Genomic DNA, 18373 nt, shown 5'->3' on the forward strand with positions numbered 1-18373 from the left:
GGTTCTGCAATTTTGTTGGGAGGTTTTTGATTACCAAATAATTTCTTTACCTGTTGGGATGTTCTATTTCTACTTGAGTCAGTTTAGGTAAAAGGTATGTTCCTACGAATTTACCCATTTCCTCTAGATTATCTAATTTGTTGTCATACAATTGTTCATAGTATTATCTTATAATCCTTTTTATTTTTGAAAGATCAGTGATGATGTTCTCCCCTTCATTTTGAATCTTCTCATTTTGTATCTTCTTGCTTTTTTTTTGGTCTAGCTAAAGGTTTGTCAACTTTATTGATCTTTTCAAAGAACCAGCTTTTGGTTTCATTGATTCTCTCAATCATTTTTCTATTCTCTACTTCATTTATATCTACTCTCATCTTTATCTCTTTCATTCTGCTAACTTTAAGTTTAGCCTTGCCCTTCCTCTTCTAGTCCCTCCAGATATCAAGTTAGGTTATTGACTTAAGATCTTTCTTCTTTTTTAATATAAGCATTCATAGCTAAAAATATACCTCTGAGCATTTCATTTCATTCATTCTCATTTTCATTCATCTTGAGATATTTCCTAATTTCCCCTGTGATATTCTCTTTGGCCCACTGATTATTTAAGAACGTGTTATGTAATTTTCAGATATTTGTGAATTTTCCAGTTCCTTCTATTATTGATTTCTAGCTTCACTCCATTGTGGTCAGAGAAAATGCTTTGTATAACTTCAATTTTTAAAAATTTATTGAGACTTGTTTCATGACCTAACATGTGACCTATTCTAGAGAATGATTCAAGTGCACTTAAAGTGCACTTGAACCTGTTGTTGCTGAATGTAGTGATCTAACATCTAGTTTAGGTCCAGTTTGTTTATAGTATTTTGGCATTATTCAAATCCTGCTTCCTTATTGATCTTCTGTCTAGATATTCTATCTATTGATGAGAATGGTGTATTGAAATCTCCAACTATTATTATATAAGTATCTATTTCTCCCTTCAATTTTGCCCACATTTGTCTCATATATTTTGGGATACTGTAGTTAAGTAAATAAATATTTATGATGGTTATTTCTTTTTGTTGGGTTGGCCCTTTTATTAATATATAATGTCCATTGACTTTTGTAGCAGCTTTTGACTTAAAGTCTATTTTATCTGATACTGGTATAACTTCCCCAACTTTCTTTTGGTTACTATTTGTATAGATTATCTTTTTCTAGCCTTTCACTTTCTGCCTATTTACATCTTTGGGTCTAAGGTGAGTCTCTTGTAAACAACATGTAGTTGAATCAGAGCTTTCTATCCATTCTACCTTTCTGTGCCTTTTGATTGGAAAGTTTAATCTGCTTACAGTCACAGTAATTGCCACTGAGGCAGGACTTGCTTGAGCAATTTTTCCATTCTTTCTTTTATTTCTTATATGTTTTTGGTCCCTCATTTCCCCTACTGCAGCCTCCTTTTGTATATAGTTTATCTTTCACAGTGAAACTAGTCAATCCCCTTCTCATATCCATTTCTGTATATATTTTAGATACTTTCTTTGTAGTCACCATGGGGTTTGTATTTAACAAGCTAAATCTATAACAAACTAGGTTGAAATGATACTAACTTAACTTCAGTAGCATATAGTCTCTGCTCCTACTTCGCTCAATTCTCCTTTATGTTGTTTTTGTCATATATTATCTCTTTATATTTTGCAAGTCTATAACATAGAAATATGCTTTTTTTTTTTGCTCAATTGTATTCTAAATCTTCTAAGAAATAAAAAAATAGAGTAGCATACTGAGACTACATTAACAGTGGCATTTCTACTTACCCATGTAATACTTTTACCAGAAATTGTTATTTTTTCATATGACTTCAAGTTATTTACTGTCTTTTCCTCTCAATCTGAAGAACTCCCTTTAGCATTTCTTGTGGAGCATTCTCATGGCAACAAGCTCCCTCAGCTTTTGTGTGCCTGGGAATGTTTTAATCTCTCCTGCACTATTGAAGGACAGCTTTGCTGGATATAGAATTCTCGGCTGGCAATTTTTCTCTTTTAGTACTTTTAATATATCATCCCACTACCTATTGCCTCCATGGTTTCTGATGAGAAATAAATACTTCATCTTCTTGAGGATCTCTTGTACATGACAAGAAGCTTTTCTCTATGCTTTCAAGAGTCTCTATCTTTGGTGTTGAACACTTTAATTATGATGTCTTGGAGTAGGTTTCTATATGGGTTTATACCATTTGGAGTTTACTGAGCTTCTTCAATGTGTATACTATTCCTGCCTTTCATCAACAAGTGTTCAGCTATTATTTCTTCAAATATTCTTTCTGTTCCTCTTTCACTTCTCCTTCTGGGACTCCCATAATGTATAAGTTGGTATACTTAATGCTGTCCCTTAGGTCCCTTAGGCTCTGCACACTTTTTTTTTTTTAAAGATTTATTTGATTTATTTATTTCTCTTCCCTCCCCCCCACCCCAGTTGTGTGTTCTCTGTGTCTATTTGCTGTGTCTTCTTCTTTGTCTGCTGCTGTTGTTGTCAGTGGCACCAGGAATCTGTGTTTCTTTTGGTTGCATCACCTTGTTGTGTCAGCTCTCCATGTGGGCGGCGCCATTCTTAGGCAGGCTGCACTTTCTTTCATGCTGGGCGGCTCTCCTTCTGGGGCGCACACCTTGCGAGTGGGGCTCCCCTACGTGGGGGACACCCCTGCGTGGCACGGCACTCCTTGTGCGCATCAGCACTGCGCATGGGCCAGCTCCACATGGGTCAAGGAGGTCCAAGGTTTGAACCGCAGACCTCCCATGTGGTAGACGGACACCCTAATAACTGGGCCAAGTCCATTTCCCTGCACACTTTTTTTTTTTCATTCTTTTCTCTATCTGCTCTTCAGACTGATGTCAATTGTTCTGTTTTCCAGTTTGCTGATTCTTTCTTATGCCTGTTCAAAGTTACTGTTGAATGCCTCTCCATTATTGTTTTTCATCCCCAAAAGTTCAGTTTGGTCCCTTTTACATTTTCTAATTCCTCCTTTTGTTCATGCAATGTCTTCTTGATCTCCCTTAGTTCTATTTCCATGTTTTCTTTGATCTCACTGAGCTTATTTAGGAGAGTTGGCATAGTCTTGGATTAGTTGTTCCAATGTACAATAAGTGTTTCCTCTTGTTCAATTTGTTCTTTTAAGTGGGCCATCTCTTCCTGTTACTTTGTATGTCTTATTATCTTTTGATAAAGTCTGGGCATTTGACTATTTTGATGTGCTAACTCTGGAAGTCAGTTTCTCCCTCTTCCCTAAGGTTTTAGTGTAGATTGGCTGTGTGTTTAAGCACTTCTTTTTTTTTTTTTTAATTATCTTTTTTTTTTTAAAGATACATAGATTACACAAAATGTTACATTAAAAAACATAAAAGGTTCCCATATACCCCATTCCCCACACCCCCACTCCTCCCACATCAACAACTTCTTTCATTATGTGGTACATTCATTGCATTTTATGAATACAGTTTGGAACACTGTTAACAGCATGGATTAGAGTTTACATTATAGTTTACACACTCTCTCAGTTCATTCAATGGATTATGGCAGGATACATAATGTCCTGCATCTGTCCTACAATATCATTGAGGACAATGTCAAGTCCCAAAAATGCCCCCATATCACAACTCTCCTTCCCTCTCCCTGCCCTCAGCAATTCCTATGGCCACTGCCTCCACATCAATAATACAGTTTCTTCCATTGCTAGAGTCACAATAATTCTAAAGCAGAATACCAGTAAGTCCACTCCAATCCATATTTTATTCCTCCATCCTGCAGACCCTGGGTGACGATGTCCATTCTACCTCTAAATCAAGAAGGGGTTTAGATTCCACATGGCTGATGGATGTAATTCTCCTACTTGCAGTTGTAGACTCTCTCGGTTCCTTGGTGTGGTGCTTGACCATCCTCACCTCCATGTTACCTGGCCTGGGTAAGTCCAACAAATTGAGGCTCAGGGCCCAACTGGCACATGGACAGTCCAAATATTCAAGTCTCCTGAGCATACACCAACCCCAGCACTAACCACAGGTTCAGTAAAAGTGACAGAAGAGGCATGTGTAGAGAAGTCACATCTGAATCCAACTCCATCACACTCAGGAGCACAAATTCCAAAGTAGGGCCCTCTGGCAAGCACTGAACCCCAAAGCCATCTGCCATGACCATAAGACCTGGGTGTCTCTATAGCCCTCAGAAGCACCACTACCTGGGGTTGTATCTACTTTGACTATCTCTGAGATCCTGCTGAGATGTGCATAAGTGCGACCCTTATGATGACCTCCTGATTCATTTTTAAGTCTCTTAGCCATATAAACTCATTTGTTTTTACCAATTCCCCCTTTTATTCAAGGGCTTTTTCTGGTTGCATCACCAGCTGATCCTTGATAGTAATCCTTTGGCACCAGGAAGGTTCATCCCCAGGAGTCATGTCCCATGCTGGGGGGAATGAAATACATTTGTGTGCTAAGTTTGGGTTAGAGATTGACCACATGTGAGCAACATGGAAGCTCTCAGGAGGTAACTCTTAGGCACCCTGCAGCTCTAGGCCTAGTTGAAATTTCAAGCACACAAACTCATAAGCACAGCTATCAGTAGCAAGGGTCCATCATTGGACCATCCTTTTTCACTGGTCTTTGCCCTTGCACTTGGGGGATTGTTGCTGTTCCATTGGGAAATGCAACAGAGCTCCCCAGGATGGGAACTCAGCACTCCCTCGGTTTTTGGGTGAAACTCTACCCACTATGTCAATACCCAACGAACACCTGAACATATCTATATACCCTATATGCATGACCTGGAGAACTTCCTCCCACCCATGCATCCCCCATCGATGACACCCTACACCAGTGCTCCTCCCCTGCCATAGTTGAACACTCTGTGATCCAAAACTTCTTCAAAAATGATGCCTTATATACTGCCAAATTCAATTAATAGGAAAATGAAATAGTAATGATAGGTTTAAAGATTAGAAATAGGTTTAAAGATTAAAATACTTAGCAATTTAGAAAAACTAAAAGTAAAAAATAAATTTGGGTATTAAAAAAATGAAAAATATCATTCTTTAACACTTAACTCAGTTTACACCAAATCTTTAGAACAGCCATGATTAACAAGTTGGTTCTTGTCAGGTCTCTCTGAGCCTGCATCTTGCCCTGGGTGTGCACAGTAACTTTTAGGACATACATATCCAAGAAACCTTAGAGGAGTAGCATGTTTTAGCATTCTATATGCTGTCCTATATGGAACATTTGGGCAATGTGACCTGAGCCTTTGCATGGTGGCATGCACAAATATTCTGTGAAAGCTGTGGCCCTACAGGCCTTCTGGGGTTACAAATTTCATCATTTCCCACTGGTATTGGAGCTTGTGGTGTGCTGCATTACACCCTGATCAAGCCTCACCATGTTGGTGCTATTTGAATCGTCCGTTGGCTATGCCATCTTTAAGTTCTGAACGAGAAGAAACTTCATGTGGTTGATAGTCTGTGGAAAGAATTTGAAACTCCAAAGAATGCAAACAAAATAGTAAAGCTAAAACATTTTGAGAAATTTCAGGGTACAGAAGAAGCATTAGCAGGGCTGTTTCCCTCCCACTGATTAGGGGTGAGAAGTGTTTAAGGTGGGAAGTGGACTTGGCCCAATGGATAGGGCATCTGCCTACCACATGGGAGGTCCGCGGTTCAAACCCCGGGCCTCCTTGACCCGTGTGGAGTGACCCATGCACAGTGCTGATGCATGTAAGGAGTGCCGTGCCATGCAGGGGTGTCCCCTGTGTAAGGGAGACCCACGCACAAGGAGTGCGCCCCCTAAGGAGAGCCACCCAGCGTGAAAGAAAGTGCAGCCTGCCCAAGAATGGCACCACACACATGGAGAGCTGACACAACAAGATGATGCAACAAAAAGAGACACAGATTTCCGGTGCCACTGATAAGGATAGAAGCGGTCATAGAAGAACACACAGCGAATGGACACAGAGAACAGACAACTGGAGGGGAGGGGGGAGAAATAAATAAAAAATAAATCTTTTTTTAAAAAAAAGTGTTTAAGGTGATGACCCTGTGGAATCCATGGCATAATGCTGAAGCACAATTCAGTAAAAGCTTTTCTGCCTCAGACCAAGCATTCACAGCTTTGACAGAGGGCAAAATCAATAAGCAACTAAAGAAAGTTCTGAAGAAAATAGTAAAAGAAGCACATGAACCCCTGGCTGTAGCTGATGCTAAACTGGGAGAGGTCATAAAGGAAAAGATGAATCTCAGTTGTATCAATAGCCCTGTTGATAATGAATTTATGAGAGGAATCCATTCACAGATGGATTGATTAATCCCTGGAATAGAACCACATGAAATGGCAGCTGTATGTCTTGAACTGGCCCACAGTCTTTCTCAATAATGAGTGAATTAGCACTGATAAAGAGGACACAATGATTGTTCAGGCAATTTCCTTGCTGGATGACTTGGATAAAGAACTAAACAACTACATTATGCAGTACAGAGAATGGTATGTATGGCTGGCATTTCCATGAACTAGGAAAAATTACTTCAGATAATTTGACATATTGCAAGTGTTTGCAGAAAGTTGGTGACAGGAAGAACTATGCCACTGCCAAACTTTCAGAATTACTGCCAGAAGATATTGAAGAAGAAGTGAAAGCAGCTGCAGAGATATCTATGGGAACAGAAGTTTCAGAGGATGATATTTGCAATATTCTGCATCTCTGTACCCAGGTGATTAAAATCTCAGAATATAGAACCCATTTCTATGAATACCTACAAAAATCAAATGATGGTCATTGCTCAAAATGTTACAGTCATGGTTGGGGAATTAGGTGGGGCATGGCTTATTGCTCTTGCAGGTTTGCTTCTGAATTTGGCCAAGCATGCAGTTTCTACAGTTCAGATTCTTGGAGAAGAAAAGGTACTCTTCAGAGCCCTCAAGTCTAGATGGGATGCCCCTAAGTATGGTCTCATTTAGGATGCTTCACTTGTAGGGCAGACAAGTCCCAAATACTAAGGAAAGGTTTCTCTAATAATGGCAGCCAAAATTGTTTTGGCTATCTGTTATGATGCTTTTGGTGAGGCTTCTAGTTCTGCAATGGGAGTTAAGAACACAGCAAAGTCAGCCAAAGGGGTGCTGATGCAAAATACCAGAAATTGGTTGGTTTTTATAAAGGGTATTTATTTGGGGTATGAGCTTACAGATACTAGGCCATAAAGCATAAGTTATTTCCCCCACCAAAGTCTATTTTCACATGTTGGAGCAACATGACTGCCAATGTCTGTGAGGATTCAGGCTTCCTGGGTTCCTCCCTTCCATGGTCTTGTTTCCCTCTGGTCTCAGGTCCTCTGTTTTCTCCACAAGGTCAGCTGTAGACTATCAGGCAAATGGCTCTGTCTCTCTCCCTGGGGTTGGGTGTGTCTAAGGAGTGGTGTCTATTCCTCTGTGTTCTTCTCCTGGCTCCAGTTTAAGACTTCAACATCAAACTCCAACATCAAAACTTCAACATCAAAAACCCTCAACTCTTGTCTTTTGCCATGCCTTTTATCTGTGAGTCCCCACCCACCAAGGGGTGGGGACTCAAGACCCTAATGACATGGCCCAATCAAAGCCCCAGTCATAACTCAATCATGCCCAGGTATAGCCCAGATTACAAACATAATCCAGTATCTATTTTTGGAATCCATAACCATATCAAACTGCTACAAGGACCTTGGAAGATAGAGGGATAAGAAAAATAAGTGGAACAGGAACAGCATTACCAAAAAAGAGAAAAATATGAACATAAAAGTGAAATGAAGACTTATGACCCTTTTTGGTGACTCTACATGGCCAAACTTTTAAAAACCCAAGACAGGTAGATAAAGAGGAGGAAACTACTGAAAAGAAAGCCAAGATTAAAATGAAAGTTGAAGAGGAAGTAGAAGAAGAACAGGAAGAAATACTAGTGGTAGATGAGACCTCTGTGAAGAATTAGAAAAAGGATAAGAAGAAACACATTAAGGAAGAACCACTTTCTGAGGAGGAGCCATGCACCATCACAGAAATTCCCAGTCCAGAAAAAAAAAAAAAAAGAAAAATGAAAAAAGAAAGATAATGAAGATTAATGGAAGGGAACCATAACTGAAATTCATCTGGACACATCATGCTTAAGATTCAGTCAGGATCATCTGTAGTTTCAAACCTAAATAAGACAATTTATTTGCCTTGACATCATCTCTTATGTCTCATCAACTCTGATGACTCTTATGTCATCTTTTCTTAAGAATCTCTGATATATTTTCTTTGTATTTTAAGCAATGCTGTGATATCTTTATATTTGAGGTAGAGAATCTTTGGCCTCTTCTATATTTTATTTGGCATCTGAAGATTATTGTTTTGATAATTACAGCTGAAAAATGCAAGTTGCAAATGGTTAATTTAAAACTAAGCCTTTTGGAAGGCACTGACTAGATGGATCAACTTAAGTACTTCACTGTTGTGTTTCTCTAGCCTTTTGGGTCTGTTTTTCATTTTTACTATTTTCTACTATCATTCTACCCCTGTATTTATTTTAAATGAGTTTTATTTTTTGTTTGTTTTTTTTTTAAAAAAAAAAAGAATATCCCAGTGTATACAACTGTTTCCTGTTCAAGAGAGGAGAACCTCTCTCTAGTTTCTCGCCCCAGGCCCTGGGCTGTGCTTTTGTTCTTATTACAGTTCCCCACCTACCTTGGCAGATGGAGTCACTTCAGTTCCACTCCTGCACTCTGGTCTTTTCACTCCATCTTTCAGCTATAAGGGCACTCTCTGCATCCATGGTTTCCTTTCCACATAACTTTTCTGCCCCCAGTAACTTCAAGGTTAGAGGATCCAGACCTGCTTTGAGTCTGCTTTCCATGGAGCCAGTTGGGGTCAGTATACAAAGACACACAATATTTTCATTTAAGTCCACCAGTAATCTTGTCATAGGGGCCTACACTGGAAATGTTCATGGGTCACCAAACAGCCACCATGGGCTACCTGGGCCTTAGGGACTTGCACTTGAATGTGCATAGGCATCTACAAGGGGCCAGTAGATTCAAGCATAGGAGAAGGGCCCAGACCGGTAAGTTTGTTCTGATGCTCTCCAACCAAAAAAGGTGTTTTTTTCATTTCCCTTATTCAGCATTTGTTGAATTGTTCCCTAATCTTGACTGTCTTCCAGAGTTTTAAGAAAGTTGATTCTGCCTCCCCTTTTTTTCTGTTTCTAAGAGGAAATGATCACCAGCACATCTTATACCACTATCTTAATGATGTCACTTGTAAAACATTTGTGTGCTTCCACCTTGGGATAATGTTTCAGCAGCACATTAGGAAAACACTATGAGTTCAAGTGAGTTGAGTTAATCAGCCATTCTTTCAGGTTGGTTTAAGTCAAATGGTCACTTGTCTATTCAGTGCCTTCCTTTTATAGACTGTAGCTAACTTTTTTTTTTTTTAGTGAGGCTAGTAAAAAATAATTTATTGGGAAATGGGGAAAAAGAACAGAGCTGGCTGAGAAATGGGAGAGGAGGACGGAAATATGCAGAGAAAGCCAGATTGTAGCTAACTTTTATTGGAATTGTGCTCCAAACACAGTGCTGAACTTTCTATATACAATATCTCATTAAGTTCACATATTCCTATGAAGTAGATTCTGTTATTTTTCCCATTTTACAGATAAGGAATCTGAATCAGAGAGAAGTCAAGTAGCTTAGCCAAGTTTACACAGTAAACGAATGAGTCAATATATAAACATACATTTGTCTAATTCCAAAGTTGTATGTTGACATGTGAAATAAATTCTTTTCTATCAATAAAGCATTCATTTATCAATCCATTCATTCATTCAACAAATATTTATTGAGCCCCTATTATTTGCTAGATGCTCAGTGCAATGAACAAAATGGAAGCAAAACAGACATTGTCCCTACCTTCAAGAACTTGCAGTCTCTAGTGAATATGCTAGAAAAAAACAGAAATGAAATTCTGTTGTTATTATGCAAACAGCAGCACTATCAATCTTTCAGTCTCCCTCCTTACTGACATCATCATTATCACAGTGACTTTTTATTGACCCCTTAATAAATACCAGGTGTTGGTACTGGGCACCATTTACCTCTAACAAGCCTTTGAAGTAAGTATGATCGTCCCACACACAAACACACACAAGATTGCTAAACAAACTACAGTTCACAGAGCTTAAATTACTTTGCCCATGTCACTCAGGTAGTAAGTGGAAAAGTCAGAATTTAAATCCAAAACTATCTGATTCTAAAGGCTCATATATATATATTTTTCGATGGTCCAATATTAAAAGCTATTTTTAAAAAATTTTTTCCTCCTTTATTTTTTTAAAAATGTTACATTAAAAAAATATGAGGTCCCCATATAACCCCCACCCCCCTCACCCCACTCCTCCCTCATCAACAACCTCTTTCATCATCGTGGCACATTCATTGCATTTGGTGAATACATTTTGGAGCACTGCTGCACCACATGGATAGTGGTTTACATTGTAGTTTACACTCTCCCCCAGTCCACCCAGTGGGCTAAAGGCTCATATTTTAATAACAACATCACCTATAGAGTTTACAGATATTGGTCACTTTAAAGAACAATGGGTATAAAAAGCTAAATGAATAATAGTTACTATGTACTGAGTGCTTATTCTCTGCTGGGCGCTGCACGAGGAATTACATGTATATGCTTTAATTTAAGGATCTCAATAATCCTGCAGGTAAGTATTGTTAGTCCTATTTTGCAGATGAGGAAATTGAGCCTCAGAGAGATGAAGTAGCTTTGCCCAAGATCCATGTACAATGGGGTGCAGTATTTAAGCCCACATCTACTAGACTGTAAAGCCTCATATTTACTAATACCACCCCTAGCATTTCCGGAGGAAACACTCCATTTTGGAACAAATCTTGATAAAGCCTTCTGAAAAGCAACCCTAGTGTTGCCTGAAGATTAGGTCCCATTGAACAAGGACCTTCCCCACCCATAAGATCCATGTGACATCATTTTCCCTATTTTTAAAATACTCTTTATTTTCTTGTTTGGTAAGTGGATGGTATGTGTGTGCTTGGGGACAGAGCAATAAAAAGAGGAGAAGGATGCTTAAAGATGAAGGGATTATAGAGAATCAGGAAATGCAAATTGATTTAAAGGCTCTGCGGCCTGGCCTCCAGCAAGCGCTCTATCTGCTGATAAAGCTCACTAGTGGAAGGCCCACCTTCCCGCCAGGGGTTATTCTTAAAGGCGACATAGGGACTGTCTATGTTTACTTAAGCTTTTTAACTTTATATAGTAAAGGGCATCAATCCTATTCCTGCGGTTTGGGTTCTAATTCAAATTAATAAGGTTCAGATTCACAGGGAGCATTAAAAGAACTGGCAGGATAAAAACTATGAAATCATCTATTTTGTGGCTAGTGCAGTGCTGAGCACTTTACATTCATTATCTCATTTAACCCTTTCGCCATCCCTGCAAATGAGGCATTTATATGCCTTTTTTCAGATGAGGAGATTGCAGTTCAGAGACACAAAAGTTCTGCAAGGTTGTACAGCTAGTATGAGATAGACCTGGGATTCAAATCTAAGATTAGGTTTTATGTACAATTTACTTCATTCTTTAATGGACAAAAAACAGAACTAGTATCTTCTGGTTAAGCATGGTTTGCTGTCTGACATGCTTATCTAAGTCATTTGCTCCTGAATTTTCTCCTTTTTTTAGGCCTCTGCCTTTCTTCTCTCATTGCCAATATGTGATGGACTTGCTGCCTTCTATGCCTTCTACAGGATGCCCACCCCTAGCTGTGCCTTAAGCATGAATTCAAAACCATATTATTACCAAACAATCCCAACCATGGTCCAGGAATGGATAGTTCACCTAACAGATGCAAACCCAGAGGCTTGCTAAGCAACCTGTCATGTGAGCTATACCGAAAAGTCTTATCCAGACAAGGATGATGGTTACTAAGAAGTTTTAGCCTTTCTTTCTCTCCATCCAACTCCTATCCTTAGGGTTTAAATGATATAAAGTACTAGGTACAGGAAGAGAGTTGGTAGTTACTCTTGCTGCACAGATGTTCACACAGATGCCATAAAAAAATAGGGGTTCAGGAGAAAGCTCAGCATAAGGGCAGGGGATCCATCAGTTCCTTCTGCTTTAAATATTAAACAAGGTCCCATGAAGCCTTGAAGAGAGATTCCTACTGCTTTTAGTGCCTATCTTTACTTCCACTTAAACCCAATTACTGGGAAACAGATGTGGCTCAACCAATTGGGTGCCCATCTACCATATAGGAGGTCCAGGGTTCGATACCCAGGGTCTCCTGGCAAGGCCAAGCTGGCGCATGCAGAGTGCCGGCCCATGCAAGAATGTGGCCCTGTGCAGGAGAGCCACCCTGCATGGGAATGCCACCACACGCGGGAAAAGCCATCCTGCGCAGGAGTGCCAGCCGACGTGGTAAGCTGGTGCAGCAAGATGATGCAACAAGAGACACAGAAGAGAGAAAATAAGAAGACATAGCAGAACAGAGAGGTGAGGTGGCGCAAGAGAGTAATCGCCTTTCTCCCACTCCAGAAGTTCCCAGGATCGGTTCCCGGAGCCACCTAATGAGAATATAAGCAGACACAGAAGAACCCAGAGCGAATGAACACAGAAAGCAGACAACAAGGGGAATTGTGGGGGGAAGAAATAAAAAAATAATAAACCTTTAAAATAAATAAATATACCCAATTACTGGAGTAACATGTTGACTTTATGTTGCTTTCATTCAAAGGTCAGAACTAACATGGAGCCTCAAAAAAAATGCATTTTTCCCCATTCAGTTCTATTAAGAATGCTAAAATGCAAATTTAAATCTGAATGGAAAAACATTTTATAATATTAAATTAAACAGATTCCTGAAGTTGGCAGGAAACAACACTAGGCTACTCCAACTCCATCTAATCGATGATTTTTATATAAGCACATCCAACTAGGAATGTTCTTTTTTTCCTCTCTCTCTCTCCCCTTCGCCCCCCCCACCCCGATTATCTGTTCTCTGTGTCTATTTGCTGTGTTTCCTTGTCTGCTTCTGTTGTTGTCAGCGGCACGGGAATCTGTGTTTCTTTTTGTTGCATCATCTTGTTTTGTCAGCTCTCCGTGTGTGCAGCACCATTCCTGGGCAGGCTGCACTTTCTTTTGCGCTGGGCGGCTCTCCTTACGGGGCACATTCTTTGCGCGTGGGGCTCCCCTACGTAGGGGACACCCCTGCGTGGCACGGCACTCTTTGCACGCATCAGCACTGCTCATGGGCCAGCTGCACACAGGTCAAGGAGGCCCAGGGTTTGAACCACAGACCTCCCACGTGGTAGACGGACGCCCTAACCATTGGGCCAAGTCCCTGCCCAGAATGTTCTTATCTGTTTTAGAATATTTCCACCAATGGAAATCTCACTGTCCTACTCTAATTGTCAGCAAATTTGAAAGACTAAAATTTTACATAGCAAATAAGTAGCAAATATAAAACAGAATAACATATTTCTGGTATTAATATTTATATCCCAAACCACAAGATTTTTTCTTTGTGCTAGGCATGGTAGAAAGCAAGATATATAGGTCCTGCCTTCATGAGGTTTACCTAGTTTTTTAAAAATTTTCCTATAAAAAATTTCAAACATACAGAATGTAGAGAAAATAGTATAACAAGCACCTATGTACCATTACCTAGTTCAACATTTAAGAACCATATAGCCCAAAAGTAAGCTGAATAATGGCCCCCTAAGATATCAGGTCCAAATCCTGAGACATGTATAATGTTTCCCTATTTGCTAAAAGGGTATTTGTGTGTGATTAAACTAATGATCAACTCCAGGAGATTATTTTGGATTATTATGTTGGCCGTAAATGCAGTCTCAACTGCCCTTATAAAAAAGAGGTACAGGGAGATTCAAAACAGACAGAATAGGAGGATGCAATATGACTAAGAAGGCAGAGATTGGAGTGATCTGGCAGCCACCAAAGCTGGGAAGAAGCAAAAAAGAGATCCTTCTAAGAGCCTCTTGTGGAATTGCATCCCTGCACATCCCATGATGTCAGATCAGTGAAACTGATTTCTAACTTCTGGCCCCAGAACTCCAGAGCAGAATACATTTCTATTATTTTAAACCTCTAAGTTCATGGTGATTTGTTATAGTAACCACAAGAAACTAATACAGGCCCTTTATCTTTCATTTTTATGCACACACACACACACCCATCAAAGTCCCTCTATACCCCTGCTGGATGATTTTAAAATAAGTCTCAGGGAAGCGGACTTGGCCCAATGGATATGGCATCCGCCTACCACATGGGAGGTCCGTGGTTCAAACCCCAGGCCTCCTTGACCTGTTTGGAGCTGGCCCATGCGCAGTGCTGATACGCACAAGGGGTGCCCTGCCACACAGGGGTGTCCCCCTTGTAGGGGAGCCCCATGCACAATGAGTGCATCTCATAAGGAGAGCCGCCCAGCGTGAAAGAAAGTGCAGTCTGCCCAAGAATGGCACCACACACACTGAGAGATGACACAGCAAGATGACGCAACAAAAACAAACACAGATTCCTGGTGCCGCTGATAAGGATAGAAGCGGTCACAGAAGAACACACAGCGAATGGATACAGAGAACAGACAACTGGGGGGCGGGGAGGGGGAAGGGGAGAGAAATAAATTTAAAAAAATAAATAAATCTTAAAAAATAAAATAAAGTAAGTCCCAGACATCACAGCATTTCATACTTAAATATTTCAGTACGTGTCTCTAACAGATAAAGACTCTCTATCTACCACAATCATTATTTCCACCTAAAGACATTTAGTAATGATTTCCTAATATTATATAATATCCAGTAAAGTTTTCCTCCAAATTTCCTGTTTGACTTAAAAGAATTTTTTTGTATAATTGGTTTTTTTTTTTAAGTTTTAAATTCTGATGAGACATTTTCTTGGAACAGGCACACAACTGAATCTATACATTACTAGCCATGTATGGATAGGCCTACATGGAAGAGTACCAGAGTCTTTAAATTTTAGATTTAAGTAAGCTTACTACTTTTCTTTTGTTTTAATTTTTACTTTGCTCTATTTCTTTCTTTTAGAGATTGTTATAAATATGATATTGGATGCACTATTCTGTTTCCTTCTGTATAATTTTCTTTTTCACATGCCTTTCTTAGTTAACAAAGCACAGGTCATGCTCCCCAATGCAATAGTACCACTCCTATGGAAGGCCTAAATAGAAAATAGTTCATCTATTATTACTATCAGAAAATATTTACTGAAAGTTCCCTAAAATAAGAGAATGGTAGAGCTATTGATTCATCAATCCTACTTTTATGACCTAATAAAAAAGAATCTAAGCCCCCTCTCAATTAGAGGCAGAGTGGGCATCAATTCTAGAATCCTCAGGATGGGGGAATGAACCATGGACTAGAGTAGACTTATGGTTATTCTACTATAGACTTGTTATTTTAGCAGTGGGAGAACTTCTACCATTGATGTGGAGGCAGTGAATGCAGAAGGTTCTGACGGGAGGGAGAGGGGGATAAACAGGTGTAATATGGGCAGGACATTGGAATTGTCCTGAATAATGTTGCAATGATGGATACAAGCCATTATATATTTTGTCATAACTTAAAAAATTGTGCAGGACAGAGTGTACACTATAATGTAAACTAAAACTCGAGCTTAGAGGTAATGCTCAAAAAAAAGAAAATTAATGTCATAGTTTATCCACTGACTAAAGATTTATTGATATTGTACTTATTGTCTTGTGTTAACTGAGTAACTTGTAACATTGCTATAAAAATAAATCTTAAATATAAAAAGGTAAAAAAAAGAAAATATAACACAAGAGCAGAAATAATATGTATTATATTTATATATTATATAATCATATAAGTTGCTTAAATTTTTTTACTGTTATAAAAACAATGAGAAACATCACTACACCATTTAACATATACTTTAAAGGTATGATTATATATTAAGCTTAAAATAATGATGCATTAATATATTATAATGATGCCCATCTCATTAATAATAATTCCTATCAATTGAAATTGATTAAAGGTACTCTTGCATAATGCCATACAATGAGGCAATTAAAAATTATATGTGGATTGAGGGTTGTATGTATTCATATGGAAAGGGAAACGAGATTAAAAAGTAGGCTATTGGGGAGCTGGAGTGTGGGGTATATGGGAACCTCTTATATTTTTTAATGTAACATTTTTGGTGATCTATGTATCTTTAGAAAAATAATTTTAAAAACACACAAAAAAAGAAAAAATACATGAAAAATAAAAGTAGGTTATGAAAGAGTATGTAGTACTATTATGCAAGATCTCCATGACACATTAGTCATTTTAAAAAGCTTCAAATAACCTAAAATTCTATGTATTTTTAATAAAGTAAAAGAGTATACATATTATGGTCCCATTTGTGATTAACCCATTTATGCCCTTAAATCCAAACATATGCATGTATGAATAGAAATGTGTGTGGATGGTTATATGCCAAAATGTTAACAGTAATTCTCTTTAATGTGTTTACTTGCTAAATATATTTGTTAAACTTCTGTATTTCTGAATATTTTTAATAAGCATACATTAATTTTATATTATAGAAACTATTTTTGAAAGAAAGTTTAAGCTAGAAAATATTTTCAAATTATCAAATTCAAATTCTTCATTTCACAGAAAGCCAAAGTGACTAGCTTAAGGTTACAGTAATTTAATTTCAAAAGCAACACCAGGGTTTTTGATGTTGGAGTTTTGATGTTGGAGTTTGATACTGAAGCCTTAAGCTGGAGTCCCAGGAAGTAGGCACACAGAGGAGAGAGAAGCCAGCTCCAGAAAGAGAGGAGCCGTTAGCCCAGGAAGAAGCAAGCCCTGGGAAGAGAGGAACCCTGAACCCAGAGAGAAGCAAGACCCTGGAAGGGAGGAACCCAGGAAGACTGAACCATGGCAGACATCAACAGCCGGCTTGCTCCAACATGTGAAAATAGACTTTGGTGAGGGAAGTAACTTATGCTTTATGGCCTGGCATCTGTAAGCTCCTACCCCAAATAACACCCTTTATAAAAGCTAAAAAACAAACAAAGAAAAAACCAAAGCAATACCAAAGCTCATCTTTGAGCACTACCATTTTAGTTTCCAGGCTGCTATGACAAATATCATACAGTGGGTTGGTTTAAACAATGGTAATTTATTGGCTCACAGTTTTGTGGTTAGGAGAAGTTGAAAACTGAGGCATTAGCTAGGCAATGCTTTCTCTTTAAGTCTTTTTTTTTAAATTATTATTATTATTTATTTATTTATTTCTCTCCCCTTCCCCCCCCCACCCTGATTGTCTGTTCTCTGTGTCTATTTGCTGCGTCTTCTTTGTCCACTTCTGTTGTCAGCAGTATGGGAATCTGTGTTTCTTTTTGTTGTGTCAGCTCTCCGTGTGTGCTGCACTATTCCTGGGCAGGCTGCACTTTCTTTCGCGCTGGGCAGCTCTCCTTACGGGGTGCACTCCTTGTGTGTGGAGCTCTCCTACACGGGGGACACCCCTGCGTGGCAGGCACTCCTTGCGTTCATCAGCGCTGCACATGGGCCAGCTCCACACAGGTCAAGGAGGCCCAGGGTTTGAACCGCGGACCTCCCATGTGGTAGACGGACGCCCTAACCACTGGGCCAAGTCCGCTGCCTCTTTAAGGTCTTGAACAGTGTTGCTGCCTGGCAATTCTTGGACTTCCTTGGTTTTCCCATCGTATGGAGATGTCCTATTGACTTCCGACTTCTGGCTCCTCCCTGTGGCTTTTCTTAGAAAACTTCTATTAAGACCCATTCTGCTTCAGCTGGCTGCATTAAAATAACATCTTCAAGAGATCATATTTACAATAGGTTCACACACATAGGAATATAGATCAAGGTTAAAAACATGTATAAACAGGTACGTAAGATTACTACTTACTAGAATCAACCTCTGGCCACAAAAATACATGTTCTTCTCATATGCAAAATACATTTATTCCATCGCAACATCCTAAGAGCCTTACACCATTTAGTAACAATGCCAAGTACATAGTCTCATCAAAATCAGTTATAGGCATAATGCATCCTGGGTTGAAATTCCTCTCACTCTATGGACCTGTGAAACCTAGAAAACAAGTTATCTACTTCCAAAACACAATGGTGGAAAGGGCACAATATAGACACTCCCATTCCAGAAGGAAAAATTGGAAAGAAAACAGGGGTCATGAGTCCCAAGCAAGTTTGTAAAGCCAGCAGGGCAAACACCAATACATCCCAAGTTCTGAGAGTCATTGATGGATCAAAACTTTGTCCTCTAAATTCCCACCAACAGTA

The 18373-nt window shown here is 39.2% G+C and overlaps 1 pseudogene; it reads left to right on the top strand.

Moving 5' to 3' along the window:
* The first annotated feature begins 5403 nt into the window (after positions 1–5403).
* LOC101445071 (nucleolar protein 58-like) lies at positions 5404–8094 on the top strand (annotated as a pseudogene).
* The last annotated feature ends 10279 nt before the right edge of the window (positions 8095–18373 follow it).

The sequence above is a fragment of the Dasypus novemcinctus genome, chromosome 26 (assembly GCF_030445035.2).
Source record: "Dasypus novemcinctus isolate mDasNov1 chromosome 26, mDasNov1.1.hap2, whole genome shotgun sequence".
NCBI classification, from domain to species: domain Eukaryota; kingdom Metazoa; phylum Chordata; class Mammalia; order Cingulata; family Dasypodidae; genus Dasypus; species Dasypus novemcinctus.